Consider the following 18588-nt stretch of genomic DNA (forward strand, 5'->3'; position numbering starts at 1 on the left):
AGTACCCTTGGGGCAGCCTAGTGTGTTTCAGAAGAGTCTGGCAGAACGTAAAGGAAGTCAAATTGTGTGAGTCCTTGTGCAATAGGATTGAGAAAAATGCATTTTTCAAATCAATCACCATGAAATATTGTGCTTCTACTGGGATACTGCATAGCATTGTTGTCGGGTTAGTAACTAAAGGAAACTCTGCATCTACAATCTGGTTAATCGGTCTCATGCCCTCTATGAATCTCAGAATGACCATCTCTTTGATTTTTTCACAGGATTCACAATGATTCTGACGGTACTAGAATACCTTCTTCCAGAAGTGTTGAGATAGTCTTAAAAATACCCTCATCAGCCTCTCGAGACATGGGTTACTGTATTGCTCGAGGTAAAATCACTCCTGGTTTCAACTTTATTCTGACTTCTCCTACCCCTTTTAACCACCCTACTTCATAAGGGCCTCTAGTCCATAGGACGTTTGGCACCTTCTACAAGTCTTCTTAAAAAATGCTGAATGATGCCGTACTATCACCATTCGCTGTGGGATTTTCTTTTTATCTATTTTTATCCAATATGTAGTGAGCATAAAGAACACCTAGTCTCATCCTTCTTCTTTTTCTCTTGCAAGAGCCAACAGCGATGCACTATCATCAGCTGAATTTTAGCCCGAGGCTTGGCTTCCATTCCCACTTGTTTCTTCATCTGTCTTTGTACTTGCTCTGGCAACCCTTGACATAAAATGTGGTAAAATAGTGGCACTGTTTTTTCTCCCATGGCTCTTTTGTTTCAAGAGTCCAACACTCTTGAATATCCTGAATGTAAGCAATAGGATCTTCATCTTCTTTCATCTTACATGTCATAATTGCACCCATGTCTGAGGTGTCGGGATATTGTACCATAAGATCCCTCCAAACATCTGCTCTGCAATTATTAAATGGCGCTCCATCGTGTGCTGTGTTTTGTGCTGTCACACTTGAATAGCCTACTCTCCTCCATATGTCATCTGCTCTTTCCCCAATGATGGCTGCCAAGAGACCCTTCATGCCCCCTATGGCCAAGCTCCTGCCATTTTTAGTAGTTCATAAATCCATTTTCCTGCATCCGATTTCAAACTCGAGGGCTTGCTTCTTAAATTATCCTTGCCTATCTGTGGCCATGGAATATACTGTGGTCTTGCTTTCCCTTTTTACAATAAGGGAAACTGCATAAACACTACACTGCAGTTTGCTCCCATTGCCTGCCTATCCATGGTGGGGACAATAGTCCCTGACCTTCTCCTCTCTGGCAATAATCTTAATCTGCTCACATATGGTAGTGACCCTCCCTTTTCACTAGACGGTCATCCTTAGAGATGCTCCTGATATGCTATGCAATCTGGTGTCCTATACTTAGGTTGCTCTAAATCAGATCATCTTACTTTCTTGTCTGCCTGCAGGCTTCCCTCTGGAGCATATGCACCTCCTCCCTCTTCTCCACAGAAGGATTCACTCTCCTCAGACATATCCAGCACCAGCTAGTGTGATTCTTGCCAACTTCACACTTGTCTAAGGTCAGTCTGCTTAAGAATGAGGCCCTATGCTCGACTGAATGGATTTTCTTCTTTGCTTCATAGTTGGAAGACTAGGGTTTGATCTCCCTTCCCTTGGCTTCCCGATTTGCTACCTTCCCATAATTCCTGATAAACCTTATCGATCCTGTCTCTGATATTTGCTATATCAATGTTCTCTTCTAAGGCCTCTCTAGATGGTCCTGGCGTCGCTCCCTTTACTGGGAGGAACTCTTCTATGCTGCCCCATTGTATTGCTGGATTTGGTTCCATCAGCTCCTTTTGAATATGATTAATATCAAGCCCCCACTGTCTTCTCTTACGTTGTAATTCTTTGTCCAATTCTCTTTGCTCTCTCGCTTCCCATCTAACTATCTCCTCTTCTTGTCTTATCTCTTCTCTCCTTGTATCTGCTTTCCTTTCTTCCTCTTTTCTCCGTCTCTGTATTCTTTTGTCCCTTGATTTCTGTGCTTCCTCCACTTCTCTCTTCCCTTCTTGCATATCTCCTTCTTCCATTGCTCTTTGCCTGTTGTCATACTTCCTTTGCTCATCTGCCCTTTCTTCTTTCTTTTGTTTCTCCTCCTGATACATCTGTTCTCGCCTCCGTCTGCTCTTTCTTTTATGCTAATCTTCTTTTAATCTCTTCTCTTGTTCCCTGTCATTCCTGTTCTGTTTGTTCTGATCTTACTTTTGCCTTACTTCCTCAATGCTTTTCCCATCTAGCTTTAGCAGTATCTGCCCTCCCATCCATTCATACTGTACGAGCGTTACCTCATCAGCTTTATCCTTTTCTCCTTTCCATCTCTTAATCTCCGGTTCGATCTCTGTTGATCTGTTCAATCGCTCACTTTTCTCCCCTTTATCCTTCAAGATCTTAAAGATCTTCTCGTTTCTCTTACTCTCCTCTGGACTGTCATCACTGCTTAAAGCTGGCAGTTCATATATCGGATTACTATACCCTGTTGCCTCTTTCAGTTCCTTTAAAGGATATAATCCTATGTCTTCCGTATTATCGCCTTTTACTTCCAGCGAGGTAAAGGGAGCTGAGAGCTCGACACCTCCCTCCTTGCACTGATTAAACATCTACTCCTCAGGTGGCAGATCCTCTCTCTCTTTCTGGTACATTTTCCAGAGCTCTGGAATAGCTAACCTCTTCTCTAATTTTTTTCCCATGTACGCAGCGTGCAAGTATGAAATCTTGTGTTGCAATACTCGTTTTGACAGTGGTCCCTCTTGTGGCCAAGCCATGAACATCTTATCTGCCGTGCCATTCCACACTACACTGTTTGAGCTTGGGCATGTGTTTTGGCAATGTCTTACATAAATGCATCAGAGGAGTAATATCTCCCATTGTGACAAGTCTGAACTGACTGTCAATACTTACCAGAATGTATAAAATACCTTTGCTGCATTTTGATTCTTAAAACAATAAATATGAGCGTGCTCCAACAATCGCCGCTCAAAGCCTTTATTTATCTAAATTTCTCTTTCTACCTCTGGATTGGTACCAAGCACTTCCCTAGATAGATAGTCTAACTTCTTAACTTTTCTCAATTCTTTCTACACGTCCTTGTCATTCTTCGACACTTTAATTCAACACAAACACTTGAACAGACAAACTAGTCAACTTTTCCCATTTAAAAAACAGTGTTCTCCCTTACTTCTTCTCTTGCCCCTAATTAATTCTCTGATCACATAGTTTAGATTGTCTCTTTATGCGGACCTGAGCTGCAGTTTGCCTATTTTACTCTGATTGGAGTGTGAGACAACCTCTTCTAGAACCACCTTGGGTTAGGACTCTTGGGCATTTATATTGCTCTCTCTCTTTACACAATATTTCCCGTTACTTTCAAAATGATCACAACCCCATTCCTTTAGTTTGCCATTCCCCTCAGTCTACTCACCATTCTATCACTCTGGCTCGAGGCCTTCGGTATCATCTCCTCCAATCGACCACTTTCGCCTTTCGTCCACAAAGCACCTGTGCAAACCAGTTAGGGATTTTGTCAAAGAGGGACCCTGCCCACCGTCTCGACTTTACTTGCAAGTTTTCTATTCAACTGCTCTCCACAGGAAACCCTGCGATCTTCTGGCTAGATGGCAGAGGATGTCCGATTCTTTGAAACACTGGAGTCAACAGGTTGATGGGTCTTCTATAAAACCATCCAACAATGCTACCACGTGAACCCGGGGGTCCTTAAATCAGTAACACATCATACATGGATGGGATGCAGAATAATTTTTACACCCAATAAGACCAACTCAGGAAGTTGGCAAAAAGTATCCTCCAACTGTTTTATTATCAATTGTCTAAAACAGGGAGTTAAAATTGACATCAACGGACGTTCACTTAAGTTCTCTCCTAAACATTTCATAAAAAATCATACTTTTATAACAAAAACTCATCATACGTAACATCATACTATGTGGCAAACAAGAAAAACCTACTGGGAGTTGTGATACGCTCAAAGAGAACATCTAAGTATACTTTCTAGATAGGGATGGGTTGTGATTGGGTCTCTACAGTCAGGTGGACAACTTATGTCCACCCCTAGTGCAAGTCATCCTCATCAGTTATTAGTTACATAGCATACTATTGGCTCTAACAATATACTGCCTTTCATTATATGGTCCTCTACAATTGGTTGTCACGCTTGTTCCCTTCTGGAATATTCAGCTCATTAGCAGCACGTAAGCTGGTGCCCCAGGTGCCAGTGGGTGGACATGAACGTGTTTCCACACCCAGTTAGCCCAACATCTCTCATCGCTCATGCCTTTTGCCATTCAGATTGTTTTTGAACTGGGTCTTGCAAAATATCCTTGCTCCTGGGAATAAAAGGGGGTATAGGCACATTCTTATCACAGTACTGGTCTGCACGCCGATTTCCATCTGATTTCCATCCTTGACTCTCTCTTCCTAAATATCTTCCTTCTCGAGCTCTTCGCTCATCCGCCTCCAGCTCCCTCAGGGTCAGCCGCTTCACCAAGCAACGAGTGGGGGTAGATCTCTCTCTGCAGCAGGGGCCTCCCTCTGGAACAGCCTTCCTGCCTCCCTGAAACTTGAGGAGAACCATCTCCGGTCCCGGAAGCATCTCAAAACCTTCCTCTTTGCCTCCACTTTCTCTCCCCCTCTCCCCTGCTAATATTACTGAAACTGCACTGAATCTGCAACTGGGCCATTCACCGATCTCGGTCCTTGGCTCTGCCACTCTCCCCTGCACTGCCTCCCTGGCAACCCCTGCACTGTGGGACTGTCTCTGTATCCCTACAGCCCCACTTTCCAGCACTTGTCTGCACTTACCTTGCACTTGCCACCAGCAGGCACTTATTATTTATCTTGTTATTCTACTAACCCTGTACTGCTCTTCCCCTCTCCCTTCCCCCTTGCACTTTCCCCATCCCCTCTACCCTTCTACTTGCGCGATCTGAATGACACCTGGCCTAGTAGGATCGTTGTCTGTCTCCCCTTGTTCGCCCACCCCGCCTCGTCGTGCCTTGAAACACTTGTGCATAGGAGCATTATAAAAGCCATATCATATCATATGTGACTCAGCCCGCGTTCCACAGACCTGCAGGCTGCACCCCGCCACCATCTTTTCCCACCTTGTCCCTTTTTTTTAACGAATCCCATCCCCCTCCCCCACTTACATTTTTCTGGCAGTGCGGTCAGTTCCGCTACTGTCCCACCGTCCTCAGCGCTGAGATGACCGCAGCATCACATTCAAAGAATGGAACGCCTTTTTTAGCACCCTGGTTTTCCACTTTGGTAACCTGGGGTGCTAATGGCGTTAACACCCTGTTTCAAGGACTGGAACGGGGGCTAATGGCCCAGACCCCTCTTTAAATTGCCCTTGCTCGCTCAGGCCCTTAACTTGGGCTGCAGGGCCGTTATCCGCCATTCTAGCCCTTGGAACGGGGTGTTAACACCACATTAATTTCTGTAGCATTCAATAGAAGATGCTAATATTAATTAATACAGATTTGTATACGTTAGGTAGACAGACCCAGATTGTTTGATTTTTGACTCCCTTTTACCTACCAGACAGGCTTAACCTAAATCCTCTCTATAAGAGTGAATCTGTCGTTTAGTATTCTCCCTTAAGAGCACTTAAACCTCCCAAGGAAGGGGTACACCAGAGTTGCATCTATGGGTTGATGTTTGCTGCCTGTGAGTCATGCTGGTGGCAGTTGTCCAATGTGGCTAATGGCCTCCATTGTGTGAAACCATTTTATCAGACCTTTTCCACGTGTCCAAAATGGTTGTTGTCTTTCTTCACCTTGCTGTCCCAAGTGATCACAGTACTATACGTTGTTGCTTTGCTTATGTGTGAAGTGGTTTTATATGTCCACAGGAGGCCTATCTCGCTAAACTGGAGGCTGTAACACCTTGGGGAGGATGTGGATTTGGTTCTTTGCGTTTGAAACCCTTCCCTCAATACCTCAGAATGCCTGAGTTGGCGGCTAGCCATTGGCTCCCTAACAAAGGTTTGAATGGAGTTTGGTATGTGATGGAGGATTGTGGGCACAACCAGTGTGTGGTGATTTAAAGGAGGCCTATTACCCACTCACCTTGCCTTGCTTCTAGAATGCAAACCTGCATGCCTGGATGGCCTGCTGTTCACGGGAGGGAACTGAACCATTGCACCAGCATCTTAGGCGCTCCGAGGAATCTCAAAGGAAAGGTTTGTCTCTCCAGTGATCCTGAAGGAACCAATTGCAGTGTGCCTTCCCTCTGATCAGGCAGTAGGAGCTAGATCACCTCACCTGCACAAATAGATCCAATGGCCTCCCATCTCACATATCCACAAGGAAAATGGCTTTTCTGCAGGCGATTTTCCCAACGCCTTTCTTTAAACTGTCTTTTCCCTCCTTTTCTAAAAGATTGGAACAGTTTTACCAACCTCTTAACAGTTCTCTCCTTCATATGAAAAATACTTTCCAGAACTTCCAAGACTTTCTATTTTTACGTAGTGATTAGTGTAGTGATTTCCCCTTTGCCCTCTCTATATACAGATTGTAGATTTCTAATGATATGTTATTTGGACTATATTTTATTGTGTATTTATTTATTTAAGTGTTTGCTGTAACCTTTGGCCCCTCTGCTGACCCCCTGAGAGTCAGGACTGGGTTGCTCTGCCACCATACCCTTTAGAGAGCCTGGTATATTTGAAAGACATCATGTGTAGCAAGTGAGGTGGATTCACCTGGACCCTGGAGAGTGCCAAAGCAAAATCCTGCTAACATGAATTCAACCCTGTGCCTGCACTCTGCCATATAAATCAATGAACCATAATAAACCGTTTTACATATACTATTGACACATTTTTTAATGTACGCTAGATGGAAAATGAGTCACATGAAATGCAAAAGGGATTATTCAAAACTTCTCAGTTGACAGAGATGCCCATCGGGGTTGCCGGGCGCAAATGTGATGCCTATCTGTTAATTTATTTGTTTGGAAAAGTTTGAATTCACTCATGGGTAAAATATTATGACACTGAGAGGGAGGTCAGACTGCTGTTATCCCCTACAGTTCTCTATACCTACTTTGGCCTAGCAGGTTGCCAGATGCCATTTGGGCAACCTTTTTGTATTTTCTGGAGAAAAAGCAAAGTAAAATATGTGCACTGGGCTTGGGAGGCCATGGCAACCATTGAGATCATTCCGGGGTGCTAGAGCGCACCTATAAAAGTGATCCTCGAATATTCACACACTACTGAACTTTTGAACCAGTAAATCCTGAAAGTTTCGAGGTTGCACACCATCATTTATATTTTTAGGACGACCTTAAGAGGATGATATTTTAGAAATCTATCTAAAGATGTACTTACATTTCTGACATCTTCATTTAATTCTTGATGAATACTGCAGCAAATGTGTGATGTGCGTATTTGTTATTGTTGGGCACTTGAAGATTTTTGATAGAACTAATGCATACATTTTAGTCCCACAAACACACACACACACCAATTTGAGGCTTATCTTCTTTGAAAAAAGGTGCATTGACAGCATAACAGATTCTTACTTGATCAAAACCAGAAACACCATGACATTTGAATAGAGTTGTATCCCTTTTGGGCAGTTATTGAAGCACAGTTAAAAAAGAGTTACAATGCAAGTCTACAAGCATATTGTAAACCTACCATTGGGCCTCATTACGAGTCCGGCGGTACCCGGCTGATGCGACCGGCGGTTTGCTGCCAGACTCTTAACATTTTTCTGGTGCCTGACTTCCCTGTGCCACCGGGAATGGGGACACAGAAGCACCGGCACCTTTACTAACGGTGCCGGTGCTTCTGTGAAAACTCTGAGGGTCGGGTGCTGTTGCGACTGGCAGGTCAGACCTGTCGGGCGCAACGGCACCAGCCCTCAGAGTTGTAGTGTGGCTATTATGGACTGCCACACTTGTAATGAGGCCCATTATCTTGATGTTAACTGTCCACTCTTATACAAAACTATCCCAAATCCATAATTATTTTTTGAGGTCTGCCTTATTATTTCACTGAAAAACCTTCCATCCTACAATAGTAACTAAGTAAAAAGTAATGTCATTTTTATTTTGGGCTTTTAGGTGTCACTTGTGACACCTATAATAGCCCAAGCAATTGCATTCAAATACTGATTCATGTGTACATAGGCAAAAGGGCTTGTGACAGGGAGCACACATGAATGACATTTGAGGAGGGACACACATTGTATTTTGGTGTTGTTTGGTTAATGATCCCGCAAATTCCCTGCCCCTAGCCATGCTTATCCCTTCGGCTAATCTCACCCATTGCTGCCTATCTGGGGAACTCTTTTAGCATTTGAGTTCTTATATGGTCGCAGCCATCTTAGATTACTGTCTCTAAGGTAGCTCTCTGGAAACGACCATGATGTCCAGTCTTTACAAGTCAACCGAAAGGTACTTTAAATTGTGCTTGATATAATTTCAGTTTCCAGTTTTATGCTGAGTATGGAAAGCTGACACAAGATCTTCGAGCTGAAAATATATATCTATACCGGCAGAGTTATATTTAGCAGGGTAAGCAATCGTTCGCCTCTCAGTCACAATAATTGTTCATACTTGTGCAGAGCAGAGTCATGCTTGCATGACTCAGGCCAGTACGCTGACTGGTATGGGGGTCTGTATCAGACTGTGCTGACAGAGCCCTGCTTCCAATGGGTCAGCTGCTGTGTGTGCTGCTACGGAGCCCGGCCACGTCTGGCCTTGCACAATCACATCTCTAAGCTCGCACGATGCACAGACGGAGCTGCAAAACACTCTCTCTGTCCCCGGGAGCTGCTTCCCAGTGCCATGTAATGTGGCCCCGGGACCCAGCAAGTGGAGCAGGTAGAAAGAGTGCCTATGCCCATGCTGCAACCCCACCCGTCCCCATTGCCCAATACTCTGCCACTGTGCCATGAAGCACCACACTTTGATGAGGATGACCTGGAGTGATCAGCAAGGTAGGATGTCAAAAGGGTCCAGCTGTTGGCCACCAGGCATGACAGACACTCCCCAGAATTGAGTATATGTTCGGGTGGGGCACCAGCCCGCAGCTTATTACCTCTTATGTTGAGCCGTGTTTTGGGCATTTACAGTTTTTTTTCATGCATGCACTTCCAAAGGTGCAGTGGGTTGCCAGCTGTGTACATCTACCTGTCCACGAACAGCATCAAGCAAGTGCGACTTGGGCATGCACCTTCCGGGTAGAAATGGGAAAACTGCACCACACGTCTCAGCGGGTGGGGACTCGAGTCGCTTTGTGTGGTCCATACAGCAAAGATGCCAATTCTCCCCATTTAGGAGAGGTCCCCGATTTCGATGCTCCTTTCAAACGTTTTTCTTCCTCTGAAATCTTCTTAATAATCTGTCCCTCCTTCCAAGGCAATTTAATGGCCATATACAATATTCCCATTCTCGCAGAAAGCTCTCTCTTGAGTGACCCCAGATGTTGCCATGCATTCATACTCATTTCACCCTCTTGTTAGCGTACCAATTGCGAGAGCTAATATAATTGGTTTGTGTTAGGTCCTTGGCTGGCGTTTCTTATTCCTTACATCTCCAGAGGCACACCTATGCGTTACTCAGTTGATTAATGGATTTGTTGGATTTGTTGTGCACAAGTGTTTCAGAGCGCGACAAGGCAAGGAAGGGGAACAGGGGAGAACAAAACAACGATCTTACTAGGCCCAGTGACATTGAGAATGTGCAACCGCATGGGAGAGGGGGAGGGGAAAAGTGCATGGAAGGGGGGGGGAGTGGAGAGTGCAGAGCAAAGGAGATACAGATAAAAAATAATAAATTCATAAATAATAAAGGCAACAAACAGTGGTAGTGCAGCCAGCAATTGGCAAGTGCTGGGTTTAAGGCAGCAGACAGGGTAGGTCTGATAATTGCAGGAAGAAAAAAGGGGGGGACTGTATGGGTACAGATAGAGACCCCAGTGCAAGGGGTGGCCCGGAGGCAGTGCGGGAGGGTGGCAGGGTGAGCAGGTACCTGAGCCCAAAGGACAGAGGGTGGCCAGGTGCACGGTGCCAAGAGAGAACAGATCAGCGGGGGCGAGGGAGGTCTTGAGGTGCTTCTGGAACTGGAGATGGTTCTCGTCAAATTTTTGAGTGGCACCGAGGACGTTCCAGAGGGAGGCCCCAGCCGAAGACAGAGATCCACCCCCAGCTCGTTTCTTTGAAAAACGACTGACCCAGTATAATCTCCATTGAGTCAGGTAATGGTTACATGTGTACTCAAACCATGCTTTGATTGTTTTGTTGAGTCTTGGACCTAAATGTATGGTCATGGTAGACCCCACTGTGTGTGACTTTCAGTTTTTCTGTAGTTTGGGCTATAAGGTGGCGCTTGATCTACCTATAAACCACATTTATTGCATTAGAGGACAGATATGGAGACATGGCATATGAGGAGAGACACACAGCTTGTAGGTGTTGTTTTGGTTATTTGCCCACCCATTCACTGCCCACACTAATCCATATGGCCATTCCCACCCAGTTCTTGTCCCTTCCCACCAAAATGCCTCTTTCAGCTGGCTGTATTCAAGCTCCACCATCAAACGTTGCACTCAAGTGCCTGCTACTGTTTTCAAATGCAGTCTTCTCAGAGTTAATTACCTATTTGGAGCTGTAAACCGCTACTGGTGTAATAAATGTCTAAGCCAGGTCTGCCTTCCTTCAGCCACTTCATTTAGGGGTTATATGCGTGTCCTTCATTGAAGTCCTGACGCCTAAACTGTTGCCATGGTCAATGCTTGTTTGCATAGGTTTGTATAGGAATGCCCCCAAAATGTATTATCTCACATGCATCATATAATGTCAGTAATCTTAAATGAAGTTGAATGCAATTGTAATTGAACTGCTGTGCTTATTTATGCCCAAATCTTGTAATTTATGTCCAGAACTATTGACTTACTATTAAATAGAAATAGTCCTGCCTTTATCAGTGCATGATAATTGGGTATAGGTCACTGAAGAATGAAGGGAACACAGAGTCCTGAATGCGGACAGAAGGTGAAAGCCTGCACATCACAACCTCTGGGATCCGGTCATTTTTTCGAATGCATTTTTTCAAAATGCAATTATCTCGAAAACATTTTGCTGAATTCTTTTTTTTGTTGGAATGTATTATTTTTGGGGGGTTTTGTAAATTCAAAAAAAGTGTTAAAAAAACCGGGGTTTGCGGGGGGGAACCCCCATTAAAAAAATAAATAAATAAACATTCAAAATTCTTTTGTTGACAAAATGTTTTCGAGATAATGGCATTCGAAAAAAGTCATTCGAAAAAATCACTATAAACCCAACCTCCATCTACATCATACAAATAAAGTCACTCTTAACACTGGATGTCCGGCAACTTCTCTGAGATTTTGACTGGGGCAAATGTGGAGCCACTCTTTTATTTCCTCAAGAGGTCCAGAGATCCAGGAACTTGCCCTCCTGCTCTGGATCTTCCTGGACACAGAATAAACGGCGTGATTTACAAAGCGTCCATCAATGGGATGTTCCCCATTGTAGAAAATGCTTTTGTAAATCATCCCTAAACAGTGTTACCTCAGGATGCATATGGTATGGAGTGGACATCATATAGTGTGTTATGTGACTTCAAGGTTTACACTCATGCTCCTCTATGTAACTGCCATAGCTGAGCTTCCTTATAATCCTGTGGGCACCCATCCCAGCAGCTGGCATATAGAAGTTCTGCCCTGGGTGAAACAGCAAAACGTCTACCCCTTTGCAGATGCTGGCTTGCCCCTGTCAGTCATAGAACATCATGTGGTTCTTCTGGGCCACCACCCGGCTTTCTGTCATTAGAGCTTTCATCTTCCCGGTGTGCTCCATGCGGTGTGCTCCATGATGTTAAAAACATATGGGATGCTATCCTGTGCGCCAGTCAGATTATTCTTCAATTATCAGCACACTAATCTTAGCAGAAGAAAAACAGACTGTTTTTCAATAGGCAACAATAATTGTATGTATCTCTCTTAATAGACAACACGCACTACAGGTGAATATAGAGTGACATTCCTGGAAACAAGCGTTCCCTGGGAAACAGAACATGGGATGGCAGGCTCCAAAGGTCTTCTTTTTCTTGCTGAATTGAAGGTGGGTGTGGTCAAGATGGAGTGCAGCCAGTAGTGAGATTTCTAACATAGAAGCAAGAACGCTCTTACTCCTTCCTTATTCTTTGAGGGTAGGGGAGAGAGAAAAGAAAGGCTCCAGATGAGCTTAGTAGCATAATGGTTGTGCCGGATGTGGCTATGGGTAGCGGGAATTCAAAGCCTGTGCTTGCAGGGTTTGTGGATAATCCAGGCTGCTGTAAATTGCATTATTTAGCAGAAGTGTATGTGTGATGAGCAATCAGGGCTCGATTAATGGGCTCTGTTTGGGCAGCTAGCATTGAGAACTGTTCTGCTGCATTTTGAGCATGTATCACCCAGTTAAGAGTACTAGTAGCATGAAGAGATTTAGGTGTCCACATGAAATATTGAGGAGTGAAGCTGGTTGAGATGGTAAAAACAGAGAAACAGAAGCTAATATGATCTTTAACTTGATTCACTAAAGAATTGCCATTAACAATGAATCCTAGATCTCTTACAGATTTAGCAATAGTGAGGCTGTGCTCATGGATGGAGGCATTCGATGTTCGCTCCGGAGGTGATGGACCTCACTAAAGAGCAGAGACACTATTTTGAATGGGTTCAATCAGTCAAGCAGGGGATCTGCTTGGCAGTGCTATTTGTTCAGTTAAAGCATGCACTTGCTTTCGCCAGTCTACATTTAATAGTGGAATATAAGGATCAAAGTGATAGTTGGGGACGTTAATGGAGACGTTACAAATGAAAGGGGCCAGGCATATCTCTCAGTAATGACATTTATGACATTTATGTTTGATATATGTAATTGTTTCCTAATGATCAAATATTGTAGAAATTTATATTATATATATAAATCAACTATTGCAGAGGAAAGTAATTTAAAACGAATATTGAACTGCCCCTTAACGACATAGAACACTGGCACAAGATGACCTAATGATGTATAACATAGCTATATGCAACGTATGAAAAAGTGTTGTCATCAGTATGTATTCAATAAATACACTGAAATGAGACCCCCAAGTAATGTATATGAATGTTAGAAGACATGGGTACATGTAATACTGGGCGAGGGGGGTGTGGTGGCCTCCCAGCCAATGAGAAGGCTTGGAACAGGGTCCATACCACACAGGGAAAGACCCCGCTCCAAGCCTTCTCGGAGCATGAGGCTGCCATCTTCCCTCGCTGAGAATCAGTTAAGTGTGCTCCCTGTGCCCCTTTCCACTGCCCTACCCCACTTTTCCACATATTTAAGGCCCCCTCTTCATACCCCCACTTACCTTGTGCTATGGTGTCCCTCGCTGCTCTGTTCCTGCCACATCTCCTTCCTGCAATTAGCTACCATGGAAAGCGAGAAGGGACTATGTATAATCCCTTTCACCTTTCCATGGTGGCCATTTTGTTAGTTTACATGTTTTCATTGGCCACATGTACTCCCTTTTGTTTCTCAAGTCCAGAAACAGTTTCACTGCTCTTTCTCAGCTTGAGAGAAAAATGATATTAGTACCGTGGTACGATGTGCCACAGTACTAATAGCAATAGAACCCTTGCAGGTGGGCACAAAATGTGGGGGCCATCTGTGAGCCATGCTGAGCCCCCCCCCCCAACTCGGCAACAAATCACATGTCGTGCCACACTCTGGTGCGGCCTACATCACCATGCTTGTGCAATACCCATGAACGTGCTACTGCAGGGGTACGCTGCATACTGCACTAGGAGAAAGATATAAATATGTGTTTTAATGCATTATACAGCAAACATTCTGAGAAAAATTGGCCAAAAGGCCAGACTGTTAGCAATTGTTTTGTAGGGTAACACCAATCTAAAAATCCAATACATGCACACCACCAACAGTGCACAGGAACATGAATGATTCCATTAATATAATGCTTTGCTATTAAAAATACCATGCCACAATGAAAACATGTCCAACTGGCTGCACAATGTAGACCAGTCTAGGCACGAAATAACATATTACAGTAAAGCATGCTAGGCCACATTCAGACATACCTAGACTGGTTGTACCAACATGCCAATCGAAGCAATAACACTTATTATGGTTATTTTATCACAGATGTCCAGAAAAATGTACAATGCTGCAGTAAGAAACGGGTAGACTGGCAGCACACAAATACCAGTCTAGCCAGGTAATTACATTTAGCAGGACTGCTTTATCAGAGGTGTCCAGTTAAAAAAAGTCAAGCCATACTAAGAAATTACTAGACTGGATGCACCAAAATGCCTCTCTAGCCACTAATACTACAATAGCAAGCCTGCTTAGCCTGGACATTTATGACCAATACGATTTATCACACAATACTCATCGCATCCAACCCCACCAAACCCTCCAAACATCCCCTCTTCCACCTACTACCTGCCCTAACCCCCAAAATCAGCTTCTCTGCCCAGAATTACCTCCACATCCCTTTTCCTTGTCCCAGTGCTTGTATATGAGGCTGCTTGTTTTATAGGTGAGTACTGGGAGAGGCCGAGTGGCACTTGGCGTAATGAAGATTACAGTTAACTAAGCCATTCATTACCTCCATGTCCCTCTACCTCATCCCAGTACTTGTGAATGAGTCAACGTGCCTCGTACACAAGTACAGGGATGAGGAAGAATAGGGCTAGGAGTAATGAAGATTACCAATAAGTAACCAAGGGATTAAACACAAGTAGTTGTGCAACACCATTGAGCTGGCTGGGCTTCAGCTCTCCCCCTTTGACATTTTGGGCTACGTCAGGTCGACTGTAAGGAAAGGCTTGGTATCATAATTGAAGACAGACAAAAATGAGACACAGTTCAAGGGTGTTTATTGACTTTTATTGAATTTTAAAGGGTTGGTTGAATGCCTATCTAAACCTAAATCTAAGGATGGGAGCAAGCTACAACCATCAAATAATAATAACGCAGTCCTAGTCAAGACTGTCAACATAAAAGAGCCTATTCTAATAAACCAATTGCCAATACGTACTTCTAAATACAAAATGGCGTGGGACAGTAGTGTATGCAAAAAAGGAAATGTGTTCAAGAAACAATATGTGAGGACAATTCAGCAGTTGGCCGCCCTTCCCCACGCTTTCAGCACGTACCAAGGCAGCACGCTCGGGCCTCGTGCACACTCTGGCTTCCTCGGCACGAGGACACAGTTCAGTGGTTCAGCTGGTCTCACACCATTCTGGCAAAGTCTTTAAGAAACAAAAATTATTCTCAAAAGAAATGTCTCTTGTCAAAACACAGGCTTCCTCCGCCTTGAAACAAAGTTCAGTTTGCTAGTCAAACACAGAACTCCCTTTTCAGAATACAGGCTTCTGCCGCCTTGAAACAGAAGTTCACTCATTATTGCCTTCTTTCTCAGTGAGTGCTGGTACTTGTCGTTCCTTTTGTTACTCGTACAGTTCAATATCTCAGTATCAGGACCTTCTGTGCCAAACTATCTTTGCCATTCAAAGTCTCTTATTGCATAGGGTCTGATGTAGCAAACAAAACACAAAAGTTCCTTTCCTTTGACAAGCTTCTCACATTCATAAGTTCACAATTGGTCTCCCTCCTTTGGGCTTGGACCATAGGTCCCCCTCGTCCGGCTCAGACCCCTTTTCTGTAATGTTCACAATTCACAACTTGATCTCCCTCATCCGGGCTTGGACTGTGGATCCTCCTCATTTGGCTTCAGATCCCTTTTCACACATTGTTCATAATTTGGTCTCCCTGTGCCGGGCTTGGACCGTGGACCCCTCTCTTCTGGGCTCAGATCCCCTTTGACATCAGAAATTAAGAGGTTGTACTGTGCATAGGATTTTGCTTGACCCGTCGCAGGACCAATTCAATTTACAATTCTTCACAACTCTTTAACTTTCACTTTTGATACTTCTCAGCTGGATACCTTACAGAGACCTTAGATTGGGCATACACATTGCCGGACCATTCTGCCTCACAGCTTTGCTCTTTTGGACTGCAAGTCCCAGAATGCGCATTCAAGGGTTTGTTCCCATTTCGCCAGTTACAGGCACTCTTGGGATTTACACAAAGTTCTTGAAACAGCTGGTTATCCCACCTTAGCTTTCCTCGAGTCACAGGGTCTCCATCTTTTATCCTCAGTGATGAGATGTTAACGGGTCCTCAATGGGGATTCACTTGAGATCATGGTCACAGCACCTGCCCCTCAACTACCCGGGTTTCTGGAACTCACCCAGGGATCCAGCACTTGTTTAAACACTTCCAGAAAGGTGTAGCTGGAGTTTTGATTCCCTGGGCACAGCCCCCTGCCACAATGTAGCCACCTTTGTACTCACAGGCCTCAGTGTCTTGGCAGTCCTTCCCAAGATTCTCCATTCTGCTGACTTCTACTTCTGGTCTTCAAGTTTCCTTCAGCATCCCCTGTTCGCTCAGAGTGTTCCGGCAGGTAGCTGACCTTTTATACTCTTTGAAAGAGTTGATTGGAGTCAGGTGTGAGTAGTTGTCCCTCCCTGCCTTACTCTGCCTGACCTCATTATCCAGACAACATGGAGACTGCCCAATAGGAATCCATTGCCCATGGATTCCTATGTATAATCCTCATGACTCCCATCTACCTCTTCTCCACCCCAGTAGATGGACTTCTAGAATGGAAGTAGATATGTGGGAGTTGTAGGTTTTCCCGGAGATCATGGAAAAGCCATGTAGGTTTTTGTCAGAATGAAGGGGGTACACGTATTGTGATGGGTACATGGAATTTCTATTGGATTTTAATTTCCCTGGTCATTTTCTTCTTTTTCTTACAGAAAGGTACTGGGGTATGATGGGACTCTGCTGAAAATATCCCATGACAACTGAGGGCATGGGGGGTTAGGGATGTATTGGAATGCGTGGAACATCATGTCTCGCCCAAATGCATGTCACCCATAATCCCCAAGGACCCCCTGCCCAGGTGATCCTCCCTCGCTCATCCGCCCGAGGGTTGGGATCCAAGAGCGATGGCTCTCCCCATGCCACCTGAACAAAGGATCCCAGGGAAAAGCCTGAGAGAAACGCCTCAGGTTTCTCACACTGACCTTCAGAGCCGTTGCTGGACAGAAAAGGACACAGATGTTAAATGGCACCCAGGTTTCGCTGTTAACAAAGGCCCAGCAATCACTAACATATAGCATTTCACTGTTAGTACCTGCATTAATAAACATACATTTTTAGGCAATTGAAATCTTGATGTGGGTGTAGTACTTGCATGCCAGGGAAGTGATTGGAAGGGTAGAGAGGGGACAGGAGTCCGCTTATTCTCACAGCAGTCCATAAGTGGATGCTTTCAGACTTAAAGGAGAGAGTTAACTGCTTGTATCGTTGAAGCTGCACTAGAATAGTCTCAATAGAATGCATAAAGAAGTTAGATGCCTCACACAAATAAGTTTGCCCCTCCCCCAAAACCCGTGAAGTTAGCACCACTCCCAGCATTTGAAGGGTTAGCAGCCCCCTACCCTGAAATGTCGGATTTGTTGTGCCCCTGATCACAAGCAACACACCATTCAACATACACACACACACACGCACACCCATCCAACCATACATTTAAGTGTGCAAACTTTCACCATACAGGCACAACGAGGCAGCCACCCATACATGCATGTGTGCACCCTTTCACCATTCAGGCACAAACAGGAAACCACCCATGTATTTAAGTGTGCATCCTTTCAATGTACAGGCACACACACCCAGGCAGTCACCCATACATTTAAGTGTGCAACCTTTTACCATACACTCACACAGGCAGCCGCCTATACATTTAAGTGTGCACCCTTTCATTATTCAGGCACACATGCATACGTCATGGGGTTTAGGGGAGCCCTATTACTTCAAAAAGCAATTGTTTCTTTTTAAAGTCACTCCAACTTCATTAATACATTATTTCAGTTAAGGACCGAACCATAACCAAAATAATTGCTTTATGAAGGCAGAGTGACTTCAAAAAGATACTATTTTGTTTTGTAGTCATAGAGCTCCCCCACCCCATGACATGGAGGCCTCCAGCCTAGAGGCTTCCATGTCATGGGTGGGGGAGCCTACAGACTTCAAAAAGAAATAGTTTATTTTTGTAGTCACTTTGCCTTCATAAAGAAATTATTTCGGTTATGGTTTGGTCCTTAACAGAAATAATTTCATTATGAAGGCAGAGGGACTAAATAAAAAGGGCCCCCCTCCCAGGAAATGTGGTGCCACTGTTAGGCCAGTGATTACCAGTCTGGTAATGCCCTCCTCCTCGGGTTCTATTGCTTCATTATTACACGTCTACTCTGCTGGTATTTGGTGTTCAATAAATGTCAATCCTGTAATGCATTAAACAATGTCTACATTTCTCAACCCACACTATTTAGGTAGAAACACTTTGTATAGGCGCCAAACAAATGTCCAGTAAATAAATATACTGCCTTTTTGCATGTTTGTTATATATAGATACACAGTTATGCCTTCATAAGCTATTTTATCTTTACTACACTTTTAAA

The 18588-nt window shown here is 44.2% G+C and overlaps 1 protein-coding gene across 3 annotated transcripts in view; it reads left to right on the forward strand.

Annotated features, from left to right (window-relative positions):
* The window catches only part of LRRC70 (leucine rich repeat containing 70), a 55000-nt gene that overhangs the window by 24820 nt on the left and 11592 nt on the right, over nt 1-18588 (forward strand). The gene's annotated exons all lie outside the window — the stretch shown is intronic.

The sequence above is a fragment of the Ambystoma mexicanum genome, chromosome 6p (assembly GCF_040938575.1).
Source record: "Ambystoma mexicanum isolate Mex_15411 chromosome 6p, UKY_AmexF1_1, whole genome shotgun sequence".
NCBI lineage: Eukaryota > Metazoa > Chordata > Amphibia > Caudata > Ambystomatidae > Ambystoma > Ambystoma mexicanum.